At 31.1% G+C, this 25451-nt stretch overlaps 1 protein-coding gene across 2 annotated transcripts in view; it reads right to left on the reverse strand.

Moving 5' to 3' along the window:
• The window catches only part of Acsl (Acyl-CoA synthetase long-chain), a 163786-nt gene that overhangs the window by 119193 nt on the left and 19142 nt on the right, over window positions 1–25451 (reverse strand). The window contains exon 2 of one of the 2 annotated variants that reach the window (XM_075358698.1): window positions 12755–12808. The exons of the other annotated variant lie outside the window; for it this stretch is intronic. The gene's annotated coding sequence lies outside the window, so the exon portion shown is untranslated. The remainder of the gene's footprint in view (window positions 1–12754; window positions 12809–25451) is intronic. 2 annotated transcript variants of the gene reach the window in all.

Consider the following 25451-nt stretch of genomic DNA (forward strand, 5'->3'; position numbering starts at 1 on the left):
GGCGGAGTGGTAGCTTCTCAGCCTTTCGGCCTTTCATCTGAAAGTGCTGGGTTCGAATCCCGGTCAAGCATAACATTTTTCATACGCTACAAAAACATTTACATATCTCACGCACAAGCTTCAACCTTATGTAGCGATATCATCAAGAAAGAGAAAAATAAAATAAAATTAATGAGCTCAGAAATTCGTTGAAAATGACCGATATAATTATAGATGAAGATATTTTTTTCTTGAAAATTTAAACGACGCGTTTCTTTATATTTAAACGAGTTTTTAATAAAATAATTTAAAAAGAGCTGTTCACTTTGGTGCGCATATATAATACATATATACATATAAAACAACTAAAAGTGATTGTCTTATGTCGTTAACCAGACTGCAGTTAAAGACGGAATCAACCAATGGTTTTGTTAATGACCATGGAGACAGAAATTTAAGAGTATCTTAAAGAAATAATTAGTACGCATAATACCGTGTAAAATCTTCATCACTATTTTTTATTTTTTTAAACAAATACTAAAAATAACAAATTGTCCTTTAGTGTTTAACTAAACAACTTACAATTCCGAAAAAATTTCCTTGCTTGACAAAATTATATATTTCCTAATTCTGTCTCGAGTTACCTTACCAGAAAAATAAAATAAATGAAATATGTAACATTTTAAAATGTTAAAAACTGTTTAACTAGTAGTTATCGGAATTTGACTATTGTAGAAGAAAGGTAGCCTTTCTTTTCTATCTCCATTTGAAAAGTTCTGGATTTGAAAGCCGGTAAAAGTTTGTACTTTCCACACGCTAAAAAATTCATCTCATCAATAAGAAAAGTAGATAACGGTATTGCTAAACTTACTCTGTCTTCTATTGTGTAATTATTTTTGAAGTTGGGAAAATTAATACGAAAAATCTTATCTTCATACCTTTAAAAGAGCCCAAAACTCGTACGAGTAAATATTCATTCCAGTCCAAGTTTAGATATGAATCTTGACGCTCCTCTATCTTCCCGTAATTTTCAGAACCCAAATCAAATTTATAAGCACTAATACACCACGTGTAAAAGTAACCGTGCCAAATTAGAACTTTTTTTTTGTTCCGGCCAATTCGGAGTATTAACCCAAAATTTACGAAAAAACTAACACAAACACGCACACCAAAAACAAAATGTAGCCTCCCCTTTATTTTTACATTTCTTGACGTCATGACTCTTGAGCCCAAAAAAACCCCAGTAAAATGGAAAGATGATTTTTGACATGATCAACGCAGTTTTCCCTCGTTATCAGTATATAATGAAATTCATTACATTAAATTTTTTTCTGTAGAGGTGCACGAGGTTATTTGTCAGATTGGCCGAGTACATCGTCATATCTATAACCTTTCAGATTATTTACCTTAAGGGATTTTTCAGATTTTCTATCTAATCAGCTGTGAAACATTAATATTTTATTTAAAAACAGAGAATTAAAAAAATCTCTATTCTGGCACTGCGATAATGAAAAGTTGGCATAAAAAAGAAACAATTAGAGGAAATTCTGATTACTTTGGTATTTAAGATCCAATCATTTTTATCTACTTTAAAGGATAATCGGACGGTTAAAAAACAAAATAATATGAATCTAATATTGTTAAATTCTGACCGGCACTACCAATTGATAACTGAATATTTTAAATGGGCAGAGAAGACCACATCTTGATATACCCATAATTATCGTGATTACTTGTATATTAGTCGTATATTACTTGTATATTAGTATATTTATGAGCAATCTTTATTCATTAATACTTAAACTTAAAGAGATTAGGGAATACGAAATTGATACGAGTTACGATGACCAAAGACGGGATGAGTGTATACCTTTAATATATTTAAAAGCGGTTCTGACAAATAAAAATTCTCAGAGTTTTGGATTTACTTTCAGCCTTTCCACAATATGCAGAATTTTCCAACATTAATTCAATAGAAATAATGGCTCGCACAGCCAGCAAACAACGGGTCTAATTTAATAGTAATTTAAAACAAATTTTAAAAAAAACAAGTTTATATTGATATGTAGCTATAACAGAATAATGTACTCGTATTATAATTTTACGATATGTTGTGTTACTCATTAATATTCAACTTATATTTAAATGATAGTTACAGAATTCAATTTGATAAACGTTTCCAAACAAAATAAATAGAGTTTTATATGAAATAAATTATATTCTCATAATTAAATTATTCAGTATTTTGTAATGAAGCAATTATTTTACATTCGCTTCGTATGTATACACAATTGTAATAAATATACAGAAAGTTTAAAAGGTCTAGCAGAAATTAAACAACTTTTAAACCGACAAATACAGAAAATAATGATTTATATTTACGGGAATAAAAAAAAATTAACTTCCCACTAAAAATGTAAATTCATCCTTCAACATTAATTTTGTTCTTTGGAGAGAAACAATTCAATAATTGAGCCGGTTGGAATGAGAGTGCTGTAAGTCACCAAAAATCTAATTTTCATTTAATTCCACGGAGATTACCTTCAATATATATTCTGTTCAGTATGATAGTGAAGAAAGTCATTAGTTTCACCATTTGCCACCAGAAGCAGCAAGCATATCATTGTCAATCTTTCTAAAACTCCCTTGTTGTTAAGTCAGTTGATTGATAGTATTTTAAGAAAACGGTTTATTTTATTACATGCTTTAATGACTGTATTGGCTACAGCACAAATTAAGGTTGTGTTACAATTTTTCAATAAAATACAGAAATTTATTCGTATTTATTTTATCAAAAACCGCATTAAATTAACGTGTTACATTTAATTTTTAATAGTGTGAATTTTTGGGATAGTTCTGAAAAGAAGACCAATCCCTTTAAAAATGATTGTCATTGATTTTTTATTTAAATTTAATGCTGTTGACACTCTTACTTTAAATTCCGGCAAAAATACGTAGGCTTACTCATAAACAAAATCGGTTCAAAAGATTAATGTTTTTGAGCGATTCATCAGATGACAACTGCAATGTTCCTGGTCGGCATCCTGATATCTCTATTGGATTTATTTTAAGTAGGCCTTTCCGATTCCAACCAATCACTATTAAGTATAAACAACATCGCGTTATTACGTGAAATAGCTAATATATTTCTCATTGTAAATGTCTCTTTTGGCATAGGAATACTGTAAAAACTACCTTGCCGTACACAAAATGAAACTGATCAACATCTCAAACGTCCAACGCAATAAAAAAAAAATCCTGATTTATCCTAAATTTTTGTTATGTATTCATTTTTTTGTGATATATATTTCCTCCTTCTTTGCTTAATTTAATATTTTCCGAAACAAAACAACATACAAAATGAACTCTTTTAAACTATATTCACTGTTCAAATTGTTGTTTTGCATCTTTTATGCTCTTTATAGTAACTTAATCATAAGACGATTGTTTTTGAAGTAAGAACTATTTGGATATATTAACGATGAAAGATGTTACTTTGAAGTGAAAACAGGTCGGTAACTTGTCTTATCTGACGCTACCAGTTGGTTCCATGTTTTTGAATGATTCTGGTGTTATTTTTCAGTAGTATTTCATTAACCGTGTCAATTGTCAATCTTACTCATTGTGAGGTGATAATTTGTTTTTTAATCTAAAAAAATTCGCCCGGTTGAGATTTCTCATAAACTAGTCGCAGCGTTTGTAGAAGGTATTAAGGAAAAATTTAATGTATGTTAACTGTGTCAGTTATTAAACTTAGGGATGCGTCTGCTTCACAGCAACGGATATCCTCACGTTGTTAAATACCGACAGAACGGTTAAAAAGTTTTGATGGGAAACACTGGGCCGGTCTCCGTACAGATCGGATCTGACGCAGTCTGAATTTCATTTTTTTTTTAAATCAAAGTAATTTTTGAGTGGAAAACGCATGCGGACTGATGATCACTCTACACAGTCGGTTCACGGATCAAGCGGCAGTTTTCTTCAACCCTTCAATGAAGCAAGCTCTCTTCCGATGTGAAAAATTCCTGAATTTTTACAGGAATTATGTTGATTAATTTTTTAATATATAGTAGAAAAGAGTTTGTATTACAGTTTATTAAAAACCGATTTGAACTCCTCGTAAACGAAAATCCTCGTATTTTAATTACACGGACGGCAAATTAAAAACAAATGGTATAATGGTATATCACAATAAAGAAAAATTTGATGTGGACAACACATGACTTCCTTGTACGCCTATTAAATTACATTTACACATTTTTAAAAATGAAAAATACATAAAATTTTATTTCATTAAAAACTTCTGATAATTTTCCATAATTTTTTTGTTATTGAATTATTATTCATCGAAATTTTTTTTACAATAGGATGTTAATAATTATTAATAAATCAATATACTTAACCGAACCGATGTGCCTTCCCCTAAGATCCAAATATTTCATTAATTAAACTTTCATTTGGCTACAACTCTGGAACCAATGAAAATTAGTACCACTTATGATATATTATTGAAAAAAACTCTCAAACGGCTTATTACTGCAATTAAGTAGGAGTCCAAAATCCAATTTTTTTTTGGATTTTGGGCTTTTTTGGAAACTTTTGGTTCAGTCGATTGCAATCAAAAGGGAAGATGGTGCACAACTACATGTTACAACAGTCCTAAATCCAAAATTTCAACATCCTACAGTAAATCGTTTTTTAGTTATGCGAGATACACACGTACGTAGAGTCATGCCGAAACTAGTCAAAATGGATATTGCCGTTGAAATCTGGAAACCGAAATTTTTCGCGATCACAATATTAATACTAAAAACAAAATATTTACGTATAAATAAATATTAAAAGTAAATAATGTAACAGAAGACAAAATATTTCTTCAGCTTTATTGATTCACGTGTCCAGTTAAACAACCGTATCAAGCAGGCGGAATATTTTGTAACATGGTTAACATGTATGAGAGACAACATAACCTTACAAATTGTGAATGATAGTAGGCAGGACTAAATTGAATAATGAGTCTTGATTTGCAAATAACGCAAAGTGAGTTCCCAGCAGCAAATAACTAACCTCTGTCTATATCTACAGAATATAAATACACTGAACTTTTTATAAGCCGACTTATTGTCTTTAATAAAAGTGCAGTAGAACAACGGGTTAAACAACCTCCATTATTTATTCACATGTTTTTGTAAACGTGTGCAATTAAAACAGGATCAACACCACACGAAATACAGTTAAAACAATTAATTAAACAGTTCAGAATGGCTCGAAATTACACAAAGAATTTAGTTATTAATGCAATTTCATCTATTAAGGCTACTTTAATGAATGCTTTTTCCTGTGACGTTTAATGGAATTTTCACGGTTTATAAAAGCATCGGGTTGAATCGTCCCTTAATTTAGAATGGTACGGTAAATTATCGTTGAGCATAAAAAGGCATTCAGCAGATACTCCTGCAAACCATTCGATAAAATTCCTCTGAGACGATTCGAATTTTTTTTAAAATTCCACTACAAAACGGAGACAAGCTGTTGAATATATGGTACAGAAGTAAATAATTATAAATAAAAATACAAATAAGAAATAATATGAATCAATTAAATATTGATTTATTTGAAGGAATGATTAAACAAGTTCGTTGTTCATTGGCGCCGCTAATACTTCATATATATATATATCTCTTTTTTTTTGGTGTGTGAAACTCGCACAGCACTATAAATATTCTGTGATTTTTCATATTTATATACACATAATATACTTATAAGCAAGGCTTACTACTTTAAGAAAAATTTCAATACGACTATCTCCAGCTAAGAAAAGACACCAAAATCCATCCAAGGAAGTGAAGAAGCAGTTTTAAAACTTTACAATAAATTTTTCCATTAGAAAGAGTTCAATTTTCCCTCTTTCTTATTTATTAAAAAAAAGAAGTCTAGCGCAAAGTCATCGTTTTTTATTTCAATTAACTTTTTATTATATTTACGGAGTAAGAAAATCAGTACGGCAATGTAGAAGTGATGGTACCTCAAAATCTATATTTACCCCAAACCATAACGTTACCTGTTAAGAGAGGCTTAAATTCTAGTCAGCGTGTGAGAATGTAAGTATATATCTGTATGTATATATATATATATATACAGAAAAAGATTTTAAATTTTGCTAATGGTGTGCCTATAATAACTTAAATGATTTTCCTTAATATGCAACCAAGGTTACAAAATTTATTATCTATTCTCTTATAATAATAGAAAATCAAAATTAAATTTCCAGTTGATAAAACAAACAATTTTCAATCCTGTCTTGTTATTATCAACATCGCCATCATTGCCCTTAATATTGTATAAGGTTTACTATCCTCCCGCTTCTTAAAAATAGTTAAATAATCAGTGTTGACGCCAGACTGATAAAATCAAAAAAGCTAAAAGAAACATATAGAAATACATGGAAATATTAAAGTTCTGGTAAATGATATTTTTTTTAGCAATAAATAATAATTCATATTCTTCAATAAACAAAATTATGCGTTATATTCTACAGAACTAGCTAATACTGGAATAAATTATCTATTCCGCGAACAAATGTTATTTCAATAATTCAAAATTAACGTGTAAAGTAAAATAGCTTCTTGAAGTTTTAATATTGATATAATTTTGGCTGACACTACAAATCAATTGAACGAAGCAAAGAATAGTTAGATATCATAGCTTAAGGAGAACTGAAAGTAGGCCTATGAAAGCAGTCATAGGATGTTTTTATTAAGATATTAATATTATGTGATTGCCGAAATAAAAAGAAAATCATAAGCAAACATGCACCGGCTACGAAAATTTTACGTAGAAGAAAAATCAAGCATGAAATCTGAAAAAATATAAAGAAAAATAAGAATATCAAAGTTCTTATTTTAATTTATAATTAGAAAAATCTTAAAAAGCAAAAGAATTACGATTAAGAACCGTAGTATTCCACGGCAGAGAAACGTACAATAAGAAAATAAAATACGGTTGAAGTTATAGAACAATGTCGAAGATTTTTTTTTGTACCTCGTGAAAACTCAAATCAAACCTTTGATAGTTGTTAATATAGCATGAAATGAAGTTGTTTTTAAGACGATTGAAAAAGAGAGAGATTTGGGGGCAGAATCTAGCAAAAAGAAGAATGAAATTGGAGGAACAAATAAATCAACCGGGATTTAATTTTTATTTTAAAAATGTACATAGAAAAAACTGAAATTACATTAATACAGATAATATTGAGTATTTCACAAGACAAAGAAAATTAATTCATTTTATACAATCCACATTTCAATCGTTATTATGGCTGTAGCACATGTAAAGCACTTGAAGTACAGGATAATGATTTACATTATACCATCAGTTCCCTGGTGAACAGAGTGAAGAAATTGCTTGTAGGGTTCAGTACCACCAACGTTTAGGTGGGTTTGGGATGATGATTTCATTACCACTGAACTCTGAAGAAAAAAACAGGAAACAGCTTCACTTCTCCCTTTCCTCAGTAACCGTGGCATGGAATGCTGGACTCTACACATTCCCTATTACTACATTAACAAAAGTGTGTGTCTTGAAATACAGCCTCTCAATTTAGTTCGTTTCTAATAAAATGCTGCCACAAATTTCTCTCTCCAAATTTCTAAAAACCTTTTCCTTTCGAATTTTCAAAAACGTAAACCATAAAACTCGCTAATTTCCTACGATGTACTGCATAAATCCTACTCTAAAAAAAACAAATTATTATAAGTTTTGTACTATTCACCTTAAGAAGGCAGCATTTAAAAAAAAATCGGTAATTATTACGGAATTACATTAAAAAAGTTCATATTACATGGCAATATGAGTTCCGGTTAGGCATGCCATTTTTCATACATTCAAAAATTCATTCATCAGTGACTCAGCGTCTGTTACTAGGGTCAGGCCCAATTATTTCCTGTGTGAATAAATAAATAGATTTAATATTCTGAAAAAAATTAAAACTGTTACTACACATCCCGGGTAATTTTAAAAATTTCGTTTAATATTTGTAGTAAAAATAATATTTTTTTTACAGAATAATTATTCTTCTTGCATAATTTCAATACTTTAATTAATTTTTAAAAAAATTAAACAAATTATGCATCATCAATGCAGCAATATTGTGCGTGTAATTCTATTTTAAGAATTTACGCCTGACAGAATACGGGTGTGTTCGCGTGTTAGATTGATATCACCCTAGTAAAAGGGGTTGCATAATGTCCGTACTATTCATACGGTGATATCATCGATAAAATACCGAGGGGATACGACAAAATAAATATCCTCTAAAAATAATTTACCAAACTATAGAGAAAACGACGATGAAAAAGATTTAGAAAACATATTATGTTAATAGATTAAATTTGAAATGAAGTGGAAGAAATATGGAATGGTTTTATTGATAGAAGAGAAGTTTAATCTAAAAATAAATAAAAAAATAAAGAAATGTGACAAAAAAAAATATAATGGTACATTAAATTGTATAAGAAAACAATACACTAGTGAGAATGAAAGACGACAAACAAATCGTGAAATAAATTTGTTTATAAATATGAATCTAACGAAATTATAGCAATATCTTCGCTACACTACAAAATCTGTGCATGTCAGCCAATCACCCATTTTTAATTATTTATTACGTTACACTCAGAAAGTCCATGTATTAATATAAATTTAGATCCTGCACTTACTTTTTTATTTTAAACCCTTCTGTTATACTAATTAATATTATTTTTAAAATATTAGAAAATTATAATTTATTCATCAATTCACAAAATAAAATATAACGTATAAGTACAGCTTAAAGGCTAAATTCATTTTAATTAAAATAAAGATTTAATTCGTTGGAATAATTTCTGCTGACTGTGGTGAATAACGACTAAGATATAACCTAATCGTACACCGTACAATAAAAAACGACTGTACCACTGTACAAAAGTATCTTTTCTATGACAACATAAACAGAACAAGCGCTGCTCCCTCATCGTGTAAACGGCACCTTTTGTCCATTATACCAGGGAAAATTTTGTTATTCAGGCAATTAGAGGATGGGCGATGCGAGGAAAACATTAAAAACGAGCTGATACAAGAACATCCTTGTTAACCAAAAAAAACCACACATTTAGTAATCAGAGAGACTTTTTAAAAGATATGAGTGGAATGAATCGCTTAGATAGAAGCGAAAAATGAGCAATAGGAAAACCAGAACGTAGCAAAGAATACAGACTTTTGACATTTTTAACATACAGAAATATGTTAAAAATTAAATAGGTGCGCTTTGGAGATTTTCAGATAAATCAACGAAAACAGAAGCCGAAGCAAACTCCCAGTACGCGACCACACATTGCAACAAAGATGTGTTAACTGACAAGGTGTGTTAACGCTGAAACAGTTTTTATTATTAGGAATGGTGTTCACGTAATGTTATTTCGACAAAAACGGTTCCAGATGATACGGATTCCAAACGTAAATTGTATTACGAAAACCGTTGATAGTCGTCTTAAGGTGACCGCAATGGTTTTTTAGACGCCGCCTTCGTTCTTCATAAACCTTCAGCATGCAAAAAATACATTTTAATCGATTCCCCCTACTCCATTTTTTGTACGAATACTGTTTAACTTGACTAAAATCGCTTTTCGTCAAACTTGATAATTAATTTTACGTAACAGTTTATCATAACCTTTCTAATGTCGATACAAACCGTTTTGTTTAATTTTTCTGCACTTTCAGCCATTTAATTCTGAGTAAGACATCAACTTAAGAAAAGTCTCTGGAAAATCTTTTAACCTATTAAAGATTCGTCGCTAGCACTAAATAAATAGCTAGCTGATGCTTCGCGTTTTCCTTTTTTCTTCAATTCTTCCATTATTAAAAACAGTTTACAATAATAACGAAAGATTCCTCTTTGTTTAGACAAAAATGAAAGCCAGGAAGACAAAAGGGAACTAGTCCTCCGTTCTAATAGTGAAAATTGAGAGCACGACACCGTACCAGACGTAACATTGCCATGATGATGACAACTATCATTAAATGGTCTAAAAAAAAGACTAAAACCTTTTGAAATAAATCATGAAGTCATATATTTATAGATAATAAAAAAAATACCAACTTCCATTTGGTCTCGAATTATTAATTAATGCAATTAAACTAATCTTAAAAAGTTTAACAATCTATCTCGATTATTAAAACACACATAAATTACATTAGATAAATTAACCAGCATTCTCCTAATTACCAGTTCTTAAAACACAAAAAATTATAAAGAATTAGTTTCGCTAAGATAAGTGATCTGCCTTCTTTTTTTGTTGATTATATTACCAAATAGTTGTTATTTTTATGGGTTTTACGCGCGCGCGCGCGCGCGCACACACACTTTTTTATTGAGTAAATTAAAAAAAAAATCATCGAGGTAGAAAAGCGCTCCATAAATAATTTACGTTGTATAAAATGCACTGTTTGGCAGTATAATAAAAGGCAACGATTTAAACTGTCACAATACTGAATCCGTATTGTCGTGAATTTTTGTGTTTAATAATAATAATAATAATATATATATAAGTATGGAAATTTTAAACACTCGTAACTTTTAACGGATTAAGAAAAATCCGTTAAAAGAATAAAAACAAGAGAGATTAAATTTAACGGGTGGGATTGTAACAAATCAATTTAAAGGGCACTGAAAAATAAAAATTCTGATGTAAAAACATCGGGCTATGAAAAATCTAACCAAAATAGCAGCCATTTAATGTTTTTCACAGCTAGTTTCAAAAATGGCCTACACTATCTCTTAAATAACTGGTCAGCAGCAAAACAGTAATAAATAAAATTTTCATCAAAACGATCTTATCATTTTTTGGTATGAGACCCAAAACCCCAAGTTTTCGTAGAGGGCTTCTCCAAACGTTTAAATGGGAACGGTAGAATTGTGACATATCATTTTCAAGGGCATTGAAAAGCGACAATTTTGAAGTAAAATTTTTCAGGCTTAGATATATTACTTTATGGGCTACACACACAACGCGCGCACGCGTTTTTGAGTATATAGTATTTTTCAAGCTAGTTTCCTAATCGTCCTACAGTACGCCCCAAATAGTGGCCTCTTACCGAAAAAAGAATATTTCGTGGGTGCATCTGCTAAATCTTACTTTTTTAACACAATAAAAGGCAATGTATTAACTTTAAGTTAATAGTTTTCTCTACTACTATAAGGTTCATGCTCCTTAACAAAAACGGATACAATAATTAGTTGCTTTACACTACCTTTCTTATAACAATGATGGGTATAAAGTACAAGATGTAGACACAACAACCAGAATCGGTTCTCTAAAATTAATAATGTTCACTATTAGTCCTACCAAATTACGGTTGGAAGGAAAAAATTGTTACCTGGACTTTTACAAGTGGAAATGGTAAAAGGGTTTATAATAAGCGTAAAAAATAATGCGTGAGCGGAGGTGGTGGAGAGGTGATTTGGGTGGTTGAGGGTTGAAAAAAAAATTGTCCAATACAAAAGTTGTAGATCATACAAAAATGTACTTTTGTAGAGGTCACTTTTTAACACAACCTCAAAATTTCCGAGAAAAATCTTCAGTTTTTTTCGTTTTTTATTTTTCATTTTCGCAAAGATAATTTAATTAAATTTGGTGAAAGTATATCTTTCTGTGCCTTAAATAACCACAAGGTGAAAGTATACCTTTCTGTGTCTTAAATAACCACAAACTTTTTTGACGTCAACTTTCGCTGGACATCGCAATAATACTATTTTTCACTCCTTTTCAACCCCCCTAAATCAACTCTCCACCAACCTCGCTCATGAATTAATTTTTTTACGTTTATTATAAGCCCCTTTACCATTTCCACTTATAAAAGTCCAGGTAACAATTTTTTTTCCTCTAAATGAGTTATTTCGATCGGTCTATATAGATTAGTTACTGCGGTGAACAAAGTGACTCACTAAAGGATTTCGGTGGGCTCGGCACGCTATTATAGGAACGGTAAATTCGGCTCACAATCTATGAAGTAGGAAATGGGAAAAACTTTATTCCTCTTTTTCTAAGCTCGAGACGTTTGTTAGTATTGAGAACGGCTAAATATTTCCAGGACTGATATGCGATATATATCCGAAACTTATATTCACTTATATCGGAAACGGTAGTGGCATTTAACTCATAATTTAAATAAATTCATCCGGCAGGTTTCGTTACAAATTAGTTGCACCGTTGTTGAATAACAAAAGTGGAGATATTTTCTTCTGTTGAGAATATATAAAGCACAATAAATTATAATAAAACCGTATCGTAGAACATCAATTACAGTCTCTTTTTGGTTTTATATACAGTTTAGTATTCAAATCTATGTAAAACTTAAATTTTATATTCTGTACACAGAAAAATATTTCAGTTCTTTAAGACGACATGTAGATTACATTGTTGAAATAATAAATTACGGCCGTAGATCACAAACCGTACGCGATTACTTAATTTCAAATAGGCTAACTGGACACTATTTAATAGCTTAAATAGTTCCGCATAAAAAAAGTATTCAAGGTCGATTTACTCACAATAACATTTAGAGAGACAATTCAATTTGATTTCTATTACAAAAATAAATATATAAATTCTCTTCCTATCATTAAGTTAACTAGTTCAACTAGAAGAATTGTTAAGAGTGAACGTAAGGACCGACTACGATGTACACACATTGATATAATCTATTGTAATACTTGATAGTAAATAACAAATGAAATTACCTGCGTGATTTCAGACGAAGCAATGATAACAAGTTATTACATATAACCGGATTCCTGCAACAGAAAGCAATAAATTTTTGCATTCTAAACCAAAATTTCTGGAGAGCAATTAAATATAAATGTGAATTAATTCAAGGTAATAAAATTATCTATAAAGAGCACAATCACCCGTGTTTCACTTAACATTATCGTAAATTGTACCTTTTAAAACAGCTTCGTATATTCAATATATTAGTACTGGTACTGAATAGGAGTCTACTTGTATTGACTCAGGAACTAACGAATCGATACTAACGATTCTTTTATTATTATATTTAATGAATTATAAAGAAGGTTATACACGGTAAATTTATGTAAGTAAATCAAGGTTGGCGCAAAGTATCACTAAACTGAAAGCGTGTCACAATTAACTATAAGTTTTCGAGAAGTAATATTTTTTGATTCAATCACGTTCTATAAGTGATTGTTAAGACGATTACCGCGAATAAGAATTAGAAAACCGACTGAATTTTAATTTCCATTTCATTTATTAAAATCTGGTAAATTGATCTCGAGATAAAAACAAATAAAAAAAATATATATATATTTTAACAAAATTATAAAACACCATCCTCCGAAAGTTGGAGTGGCGTAAATTTTTCTAAGCGAATTTTTAAACTAAAGTTTTTTTTCTGTAAATTGCTAATATCGGGTTTTATTTTTATTTTTTCACTGCGTTCTGTACTAACTCAAAATTCAATCGACTACGACGATTTAGGTAAGGCATTAAGAACAGGAAAACACAAAGTTTAACAAATTCTTGCAGAACGAACTACTAATCGATGTCTGTTATACAGGTGTTCAATTTAAAAGAGGCCCGATCACTCAGTAGTTTATACTAAATACTTATTTTTGTTAAAATGCAAAAATTAGTGTGAAATGAATAAATAAATTAAAAACACGTTGTTACGACTAGAGCGGGAGTGGGAGGACTGTTTATCGCCTGCACATTTGAGTATTCCCGGTCTGTGTTGAGCATCGGCTGACAAGGTTGCGTAATCCCGTGTTGTTTGTTAGAATGCGGTTGACTGTTAAACAATGTATATTCGTGATGGAAACTTATTTAGAGACGAAATCTGATGTTGCATGTCGGCGAAAGTTCAGGGAGAAATTTGACAAGGAACCATACCAATCCAATATTTGTATTTTACTATATTCTCTAACAGCCAGGAAAGTAATAGTTTGGACTACTGTATTAAAATATTTTCTGAGATGCACACCGATTTCACTCAGGAATTTAAAGTAACTTTTACATATTACATTAAAACAACCATTTATTAATAAAAATCAATTTGCAGGTTACAAACACAAACAAATATTTAAACCTCACATTATGTCTGTGGCATTAGCTTTCACACGACTAATTTGATCTTTAAATATTCAAAATTTTCCTTCAAGAAAAATGTTCCGATCTACTACCAGGTTAACAAAATTCCTTACACCTTACCTACTAATGGAGTGGAAATAATTTTAATAAAAACAACAAATAATCCAATTAAGGGTAAGGATGGGGGTAGCCTTCCCCTATCAATTACTAATATAACCATTTTCTGATCCTTCAGGACCAGAAATTTAATCCAATTAAAATAGCAGGTAACTATTATTTTGCTTTATTACGGTAATTAATTTTAAAATTAACAACAAGGACTCAACGACGTAAAATGTGTTCAACAAAATTAATTTAATTCAACGCCAAGTTTACCACCTCTTTGAACAAAAAGCGTTATAAAAGTTCATAAAGAAAAAATTTGAATACATCTCTACTTGTTTAATTTTAGCGTATGAATCCATTCTTATTCAGTTTCGAACTTTTGATCATAATAACCATCACTTTCTTAACTATAATTATAGAAATAATAATTAAAACGAATTTAAGGATTGCATAAATAATTTTTTCTAAGGACTGTAAATTCTAATTAACCGAAATACTGAAATTAATTCCAATTAACCTGATTACAGGACCCTAACATTACATGACTTTCCACTCTTTTAGCTACGAAAGGAAGGATGTTTTAATAATGGGAAAATGTACAAGGCGTCAAGCAAGGTGTCAAGATATAAAACGTTCGAATACAGTTAACTGCGATGAGAAATAGCTACTCTTGTCAAGTTCTTTTCTACTAGCTCAAAGAAAAATAATATTTTTTGTTTGGAGAATTATTTAAATACTAAAAGAAAAAAGTATATTTATAAAAATAAAAGTTTCAAATACCTATTAGTTAATTACCCTAATTTATTTTAAATTTAATGACTATAGTTTAAACAGCTGTTAAAATGTTTTCTAGAGTAATTTTGCGTTATTATGTTTTTTTTTTATAAATATTAAGCATTGAAAAGATGTTGGAAATATAATAATGGGTTGTTATTCAATAATTTATTGATACAGGTGACAAAAATATTACCAGCTTACACAATATAATTCTATTGTATTGATATATACAATAGCAAAGTGGTAATAAGCAAGCACAATAACAAAATTATAAATTAACGATAATTAAACCCTAATTAAATTTAAATTAGCCTACGAACACAAATCTAAAATCTGCAAATTATTTCGCAAACTTTAGTCCAATTTCTGTAATAAATTCAACTAAGTGATCAGATAAGTTTAAGGTGGATTTTATATATACAGAGTGCATCCGGAAGTTCACCCGGGACTTTAATAACCTATTCTACTCATGAAAATAATGGAAAAAATTCATATATGTCCGTCTGCGAGTTACGGCTAGTGAAAGATTTTACACGGATTTCAGCTACCACGGTGAAATGAGGTAGTACTGATATTTTTAGGATGTTAATTAAAGAGGAAAACGTTATTTCTTATAGTTTTCAACCCGAAATCGAATAAAATAAGCCCAACAAATGTATCTGTACTAGTTTTTGAGAAATCTGGGATGAAAACCAAAAAAAGGGTAGTGTAAAACCTTTTTTTTACGTTTGACATACAATAAATTTATTAAATGGGTAAGAAACAGAAAAACTTTTAAATAAATCTTGCAGAGGATTTAAATCTGAACGAAATGGTGTAAGATAAATTGAATAAAATAAAGTTAAAATTAAAATTTTATTTTGAAAGTTACTACATCGTCAGAAAAGTACTTATGTAATTTAAACAAAAACCAAATACTTTTTTGGTGATGTAAAAAATTTGTAAAAACAAAATTTACAGTTAAAAAATTAAAAAACTGTAAATTAAACAAACATTATAAAATAAAAATTACTTAGATAATTGTTTTAATAATGACAGGAATACAATAAATTATTTAAAAATTATTATTTCAAAGCTGGCAATAAAATAACAACAGCTGATCAACAATTCGCAATACTGTATTTACTGTAAATCGTTCTGTGAATTACATTAGGTATATATCGGGTACTGTGAACTGTTGTGTCGCTGGCGAAGGCTTTCTATGAATTTTAGTTTGAACGTGATCGGTTTACCGTATAATGCCGTACTTATTTAGAACAGGGGGATACGCTGATATGATATTCATTTTGGGTAAGTATATTGGTAATGCTGCAGCAGAATATGAAATACATTTTCCGAATCGCAGTATTCCAGATCCCAAAAACAATTAGCGCGATGTTTCCCAATCTTCAAGAAATAGGTTCACTACCAAATATTCGTACTGGCTACGAACGATCTGTCCAATACGACGCTGTTAATAATAAAATTATTATCGATGCACCTCAGCGCAGCATAGACGTCAGTACAAATCTTTCTAAGCGGATCGGAGTTTCGCTTCATGGTTCGGAGAACACTTAAACAAAACAAGTTTCATCCTTATTGTAAACAGCGATTTCAACATCTACACCCAGGAGACGTTCCACTTCGCTTGGAGTTTTGCAACTGGTGGAATACAAATCGACAACTCTAGAAGTATTGTTTGTTTATCGACAAGGCAAATTTCACTCGATATCGCGACAACAAACTACGCAATGAGCATAAATGGGCAAAAGGAAATCCTCAAGAAACGGTGGCCGGTCTTCTTTGCAATCAGCCGTTTGGACCGTTCATATAACCTGACCGCTTAAATAATGAGGTTTACTTACACTTTCTTCAAAAGAAAATTGCTGCAGCTGCTTAAAGATGTTCTTTTAGCGCTGAGACTCAAAATATACTTCCAGTACGATGGTGCGCCTCCTCACTTCTCTTGTGCCGTTTCCAGTCACTTAAATTTTCCCTGAAAAACGGATCGGTCGTGCAGGTCCACATTCCTAGCCACTAAGACTGCCTGATCTACCATCTTTAGATTTTTGCGCCTAGGAATGAATGAAAAATATTGTATACAAAAAATTGCATTCTTGTGAGGAATTAACTGTCCGCTTTATGGTTGCGACTGAGAAACATAAGGATAGGCTGAAGGATTAAAAAGTGCAACAAAAGCAGTACAGAAGCGTGCCAAGAAATGTGTTGAAAATGGCAGGCTCATTTTTGAACATTTATTTCACCGGGGTTGCTGAAATCCAAGCGAAATCTTTCACTAGCCGTAACTCGCAAACCAAGCAAATTTTGGACATATGTTTATATGAACAATTTCCATTATTATCACGAGTATAATAGGTTACGAAAGTTCCGGGAAAACTTACTGGTACGCCTGTATGCATTTCAGATTATCTCGTGATTTTTACCTCAAAATTCTACGATAACTCATCCACTCTTATTTGCAACTTATTTATCTTGAGCCCTACACTATTATAGTATGTTAATATATAAGCATTGATATATTTATACTTGAGTAAAATATAACTAGTTCGATCATGACAATTTAAAGACAATACTGCGTAATTTGAATTTTGCATCTAAGAAAGTTATATTTTTGACAATTATCTTAGGAGAATATTATTATATTATTTGTATTTTATGATAATGCAAAACGTTACGATTTTCTTAATGGATCTATAGCATCTACTTAGTAGTTTTGGTCCTTTGTTGTTATTGTTAATTTATTATCTGTCATACATGTATATAAAGAATTGTGGGTACAATGGATCATTTTTTGGCTTATCAAGAATGGCTTGATGAAAATGTACTACCAGTTCTTTAATAACATACTTCTTTCTTTCTTTTCCTGTTTAGCCTCCGATAATTACCGTTCAGATAATACTTCAGAGGATCAATGAGGATGACATGTATGAGTGTAAATGAAGTGTAGTCTTGTACAGTCTCAGTCGACCATTCCTGAGATGTGTGGTTAATTGAAACCCAACCACCAAAGAACACCGGTATCCACGATCTAGTATTCAAATCCGTGTAAAAATAACTGACTTTACTAGAACCTTACTAGAACACATACTTGACCTGTTTGCATGTTACTTTACACTAGTATAAACATTTCTGTTTTTTCACAAGTCCATATCTGTTGCGGTGACTACGCCAATTCATGTCCAGTAGAATACTATTAACTAATAAGTTTAATTAGGCGATTGGTCATTTTAACGATAGGAAATCTTTTAGAATAAACTGTTAGATGCTCTTATAATTAAATGCTTAATATAAATAGTAAATGGTTTTGCTTTATTTATTAAATCTTTATTTTATTTAAGTTGCTATATTCTTAAATAATTTATTTTGTATACATTTGGAATGTATTCATATTTTAACTTCTGATTTTTACTTCCTTGTTGAAGTAAAGGAAGTATTGTGATGGCGAAAAATGTCTGTTTTCAGATTTCAAAGGAAATATCCATTTTGACCATCCCTGAATCTATTCTGACTAGTTTCGGCGTGACGTCTGTACACACGTATGTATCTCGCATAAATAAAAACGATTAGCCGTAGGATGTTGAAATTTTGAATTTAAGATTCTTGCGACATCTAGTTGTGCCCTCCCTTTTGATTGCAATCAACTTGACCAAAATGCCCAAAAAAAAAGAAATCCTAAATTCTAAATTTGAATAATTTAAACGGATTTGAATAATAGATCGTGGATATCGGTGTTCTTTGGCGGTTGAATTTCAATTAACCACGCATCTCAGGAATGGTCGAACTGAGTCTGTACGAGACTACAATTCATTTACACTCATACATATCATCCTCATTCAGCCTCTGAAGTATTATCTGAAAGGTAATTTACCGGAAGCTAAACAGGAAAAAGAAAGGGTTGAAAAGGAAGTCATGTGATGCCCACATCACATTTTTTTTTTTAAACAATTGTCATCTTTTTACAATTGTGATTTAAGGAAGAATATTTTTATTTTTAATCTTTTCCCTTCTCTTAGTAATCTATTTTAATTATTTTGCATTTCTGTTGTAGTACAACACCTCTAGTATCTTTAAAAGGGAGAGTAACCACAGCGGTTACAAAGGTTTACAGCAAACCTTTGTACAAAATAAATACATAAAATATTTTGACTTAATAAAATGTAATGAGAAAATATTCTACTACAAAGTAACTTACAATTTTTTGTCACCGAGTGAAATCATACTCAAAGAAAATATACATTAATTTATTACTGTTCACTAGTAGTACCATAATATTCTTTCTTATGGTTAAGCACCAGAGAAACAAATGGCAAGAATTGTTTAAACTGAAAGAAATGATGATTTTCTCACGAGGAGAATAAAGGTGTCCCCATCTACGACTGAGTATTGCCATTATTTCTGTAGGCCTGATCGCTGATGTGCAACAGATTTTCGCCTTAGTGAAGACAATTTACTTTTCATGTTCCCTAGTAAGCCTGACACAGAATGTTTGTAATTATTGAAAATGTCCGTAATTTTTGGGAATGACAGTTAGGTCAAAACCGTAATGCTAACGCAAATAATTTAATCTAGTATGTGTACATGCAAACCTTACACTCATAAAAAGAGATAAGAATAACACTAACGGGAGCGCTAGACCACGCAAACTGGAAATTACAATTTTTGCATCAGAAGAGGGTGGTCGTAGAATCAAAGGTTTTTCTTGCATCAAAAAAATATCTTAAACGAAACCTTTTTTCCTTATTATTACAATTATTGTGAAATCTACACATGAAACAATTCAGAGCTAACTCCGTACCTGAACCCTACCAAAAATTAAACTGGGCAGCTGAAAAATTATTTTTAGTTAGAACTAAAGATACTTTTCTGGTCGCTGACTGTTATTTTTAATTTTTTTAAGGAAAATAAAAAACACATAATATTCAATAATTTTCATTTCGGCAAGGTTGTCCTTTTTGAAATAGGAAACACTCTTCGGTAATATTTCACATATCGGGAAATTAACCCTCCGTAAACTTTTGATAAAAATAATGACCAACTCATACTCATATTAGTGATTTTCAAAGCTACTGAATTCAGCTATTGAGTTTGAAAGTGATTTTTTAACTGCGAACTGTTCATTTGAGGAATCCCAAATACAGATTTAATGCAAAAATTAAGATTAAATAATTTTTAATTACAAGAATATTAACAAAGTTAATATTCCAATAGTTTTTCTCATTTAACACTTTTTCACTATTAATTTCGTTATCTTTACAATAAATCATGTTTCTTAGACTTCGTTTTACGAGCTCATTATAATTATTCTTTTTTTTTTCAGCGGTTCTTCTTATAATCTTAAACGAGTTAGTGCTCAAGACCTTTGAAAATCTCTCCAAAGAAATGACCAAGTCGTATGTAGTATATATAGAGAAGAATATAAAAACGGCCACCTTCAAAATTACAAGAGAAAAACAGTCTCAATCAATATTACTTTCAACAAAAAATTAAAAAAAGTATTTTTCGTGTACGACTATGCATACATAATTTGCATTTCCATTTCTTGTATTTATATATATGACTATTGCCAAGCTTCATGTGGTATTATAAAATTAGATTTATTTACCGTACAATCTAAATAGAATACCAACCATCAAAATTGCGACTTATATTTGTTATATTTAGATGAGAAAAAAATATCACTGTTATAAAAGTAAGAATGAGGAACTCATCTGTCGAAAGAAAACAATTCTACCCTACTATGCGAGGAAATACAACAAAGAAAAATCAAAACTATAGTTTAAAGTATAAAAAAGGGAAAATATAAATGTATGTAAAGAAAAAAGATACCACGAAAAACAAAGAGGAGATATATTTTAATACAAAAAAAAATGTAATAAATACATCTGTAACAATATTTATTCATCTGACGTACATATTTTAAGGTATAGGAAGGAATTAAAAAAATCTTATCTCTTAAGTTAATTCTAAACGATTCACAAATATAAAGTTACTAACTACATACAATAATAATTGTCATGTCATAGTAGCAATACTCATACAATAGAATTAGTGTTACGTAAATTGCCTGAAACTTATAAAGATAAATTTTAAAATTCAGATTAATATAAAACGATGAAATTAGTAACCCAATAATATAAATTTTATACATTAAACAGATTGAATAAAGACACATTTATCCTTATTTTATATAAAGCATGTATGCTTTTATACTAAGCATGTATACTATAAAAAATAAAGCACTATCATGTTAAAAAGTGCAAAAATTAGCTAAAAAAGATTATGTATAGATTTGTTAACAGTATACCCACCCATTGTTTATTAAATTTATAAAATTAACCTTTTTAAAGAAAATTAAAATGACTTAAAAAATCATTTTTCAATTATTTAAATTTCGACTTTTAAAAGTCGATGCTAAGTTAAGGGTTTATAAGCTGTAATCGTTTTAAATTTAGCGACGACTTCTGTATGTCGAATTAAAAGAACAGGAGAAAAAAATTGTTTTTCCATTTTTCCTGCGTTTTTGAATTTTATTATTTACAATATGCATAAAGCCTACAAAAAAAAGTTACCTTTGAAAAGGTGACTAGTTATTTTCAAGAAAAGCAAAAACTTTTAATTTTACAAAAATGAGAAAACGAATACAGAACAATAACATAAAGACTGCTACCGAGCGTGAGTGTAAACTTAAGTCTCTTTAAAAGCGGCAATGTTCATTCACTCGTCACGTCCAGGCGAAGAGTGAGAAAACTGGGCAGACTGTCAAGTTACTATCGAACGTTGGACAGCCCCGTACGTCGAAGAGGAGGCTGTACGCGAATGTGGCGACCTCGATTCTCCTTCATGGCGCCTCAGTAAAAGACAGCCATTGCGGCAGGGCGTAACAGAAGACTGTTGGAGGGAGTACAGCGCCGTATGGCTCTTAAGTTGGCGTCGGCATACGTCTCGACTGAGGCGGTACTGGTGGTGACCGGGATGCCGCCACTTCAGCAGCTGGTGGCGGCTCGAGCGCAAGTTTGTGTGTCTTTTAGACACACAAGGGTGTTTCTAAAGACGATGCCAACGCAACTGTCTACAGGGATTGGCAAGCCAGGTGGGATGCGTCCACGAAAGGGAGGTGGACGCATCGTTTGATCACGCACAGAGCCGTGGACCGGGAGAAAGTTTGGCGAACCGGGATTCTGGTTGACACAATTCCTGACCAACCATGGGGTCTTTCGTTCATACCTGTGTGGACGAAGAAGAGTTGAAAACCCCTTCTGCCCCTACTGTCGAGAGTTGGACAGGCCGGAACACGTAATATTCCAGTGCCCGCGATAGGTCAAGGAACGCCGCGACTGTACTGCCGTAACTGGGCATCTCGAGGTGGGGACCATCATTGGAACGATGTTACGCAGTTCGGTGGATTTCGTCACTGTGACGGGTTTTGTGTCGGAAATACTGCAAATGAAATATCGGGAAGCGAGGGGGTGAGGGACAGCTCCGTATGGAGCTGCCGTTAGCCCGTGCTTGCACGGGCGGGCGGTGGTGATGAAATGCGGGGACTCTCGAGCCCCTGAGCTAAACGACTGAATCCCGGCGGGGCCGTCCTCGTTAGAGGCGAAGCACAAAGGACCGAGTCCTGGTTGCTGGGTGATGGAGGCCGGGAACGGCATAGCCGGGCCTGGCGTTTTCCTCATCTGGCGGCTAAAGGCAAAGGCACCTCCCGGAACCGTGTTCATGCTTAATTGGGGGTCTGGTTCCGGGAGGGAGGGTAAAAAAAAAGCGGCAATGTGTAGTGTAATTTTTTATTTAATCCAACTAATAATAATAAATTATCAATTGAAAATATGATGATCGCTATAAAAATTCAATGTATATCAACGATGACGACAAAATAAATTAAAAATATAAACATAACGTAATTTTGCTTTAAAAATCAGATAGAAAAATTTACCCTTTTTCGAACTCTGTCGAAAAAAAACATAATTTTTATATTTCCTTAAACAAATAAGACACGATCCAAGTTCAAATTTGTTTAAAATTTGAACTAATCTCCTAATATCTGAATCATCAAATTTAATAATTTTTATGTTTACTGTAAATAAAACATTATTTATTTACAAACTTTGGCCTTCCTAAAAACTACATTAATATCCGAAATCATTTTTCACAATATTCAAGACCAGTAAAAACTTCTTGTCGATCCCTTCAACTTTTCAACTAGTTTTCTACTTATAAACCATAGAATCGCTGACACTGACTGATTAGACTGCCATTGTAAATTCTGATTTTAAACTCTCGTTAATAATCTACAGAAATATAAATAAGAACATTTTTCTGATAGGTTTAATTTTTATTTAATATATTATGAATTTTTATAGAAAAAAAAACTATAGTTTCCTGATTATTATTAACTAATGTTTACCTTTATATTGCAATAGTGCAATAAGTTTTCAATTTAAAAAAACTTAATAGAAAAAAATACTTAAAACAATGCTTGACTATTAAAATATTAATACTGTAGTATTTAGAGTTCTTTACAATATTAAATCGGTGTCAAACTGAAAACAAACTAAACTTTAATTTTTTTATGCCAATTTAAACAAATTAATATTTAACGATTGGATAAATCTTTTTTTCATTAAAGTTATTCTACTTTACTTTTTCTTTTAACTTTATTAACAAACCAGCAGGCCTATACTACAACAAAAAGTGTAGCCATACAATTAAAAGAGGCGCTAGCAAGAAACGATATTAAGTTAATTCAAACGAAGGGAGCTAAGGCTGTCTGTAATATGGCAATATGAATTACGTTCTAACCTAAGTTTTCTACCTGATTGTGTTTCGCGTGAAAATATTTCAAACACCAACTTAACTTTATTAAACACGAAAAAAGCTGACAACACAGATGCAGGACTTTCCCGTCACGCGGCTTTTTCCTAATGTACGGCTTACACAAACAACTTAATTTAAAATATCTATAATTTTATTTAAATATATTTCTTGTACAGCTGTGCATCGGTGCTACACTAGCGCTCCTCGTCGTGACAGGAGGTACGTAACGTACTATTGACGCATTATACAAACAAGTTTAGAGCATTTTTTGGGGTGGGGTGCGATTTTGCAACTTTTTTGCAAATATTATTTTTTAATTGTTAACAAATGTGCCTAATAAAAATAAGGCCTTAATTGGGCGAAATATCGAGATTTTGAGCGTGACCTTGTTCTACAACCTCACCCCCTTGACCTTATAAGTTGAAGATTGAATGGCATCAATGCCCCATATGCATAAGTACTCTGACCAAGTTTGGCCAAAATCGGTCCAGTAGTTCTGGAGATATAAGGTTGAGAAACCGAACACGCACACGAACATCCGGAAAATTTCCATCCGGTTTTTTGGGTTCCTTAGGTGTCAAAACGTCCAGATCCGGTGAAAACTGCATGTATCCAAATTGGACCGATTACAACACTTTCCCTTTAACTATGGCTCTGCTAGACGGGAATGCAAAGAAAAAAGTAAAAAATTAAAATTTTTTAAATATATGACATTTATGATTGTAAACCTTCGGGAGAACATGACAAATAGATCCGTGAAAGAACCAAAGCGATAGCTGCAATAGGTACCGAGAAAATCGTGAACGTACACCATAGGTGATAAACATAACCCACTTTTTGTTATAGCTTTGCTATGGTAGGAGGTTAAAAAATATCTTTAAATAGTCTAGTCATCGTGAAATTTATCGTATAAAACCTTTTTCTATTTCCATTTTCTAGAAGAAACTTATTGCGGGATCATCAGAGAATGTTTCCTCTACAAAATTAGAAAAGAATAGTCAAAATCTGTGCTTTTGGTGAAAAAAAAAAATTGAATATAAATAAGAAAAGATAAATAAATATGGTTAAAATCGAGAAACTCCTTTTTATTAGTCTATTAAAATTCTTACATTAATTTTATAAATAAGATTTACCAGGAATAAATTATTTTGCATTCATATTTATGTAAGAATAGATTTGTTTTTTATTTAAATAAATTGCTTAAAATTAGACAGAAGTTTTATTTTACAGATATATTCCTAACTTCTTCCCGGTTCATTTTCCTTCGTCCAAATTTTTATTATTTTTCTTTTTTTCGACGTAATAAAGTTGTAGGCAATAAATTACGAATATACTATCATAAAATTTAAATGAACATGAATTTATTATTACTTTTTTATTATAATATTAAAAAATATTAGCATCTTGAAACCTCTGTGTATCAAAAGTACTAGCAATTTTTTTCTATAAATGTAAGATAAAAACCAGTATTGATCTGATAACTAACATCGTATTAAAATAATAACCGTATATTATATTTAAATGTTGCATACGCTAATATAACTTTTCAATGCACAAGCATATTTTAAAAACTTTATTTCCATCTCTAAAGAATAGATGTTCATTTTTTTCTTTCCTAACTCGTTTAAGTTTTTA

Source organism: Lycorma delicatula, chromosome 2 (genome assembly GCF_047948215.1).
Source record: "Lycorma delicatula isolate Av1 chromosome 2, ASM4794821v1, whole genome shotgun sequence".
Taxonomy (NCBI): Eukaryota; Metazoa; Arthropoda; class Insecta; order Hemiptera; family Fulgoridae; genus Lycorma; species Lycorma delicatula.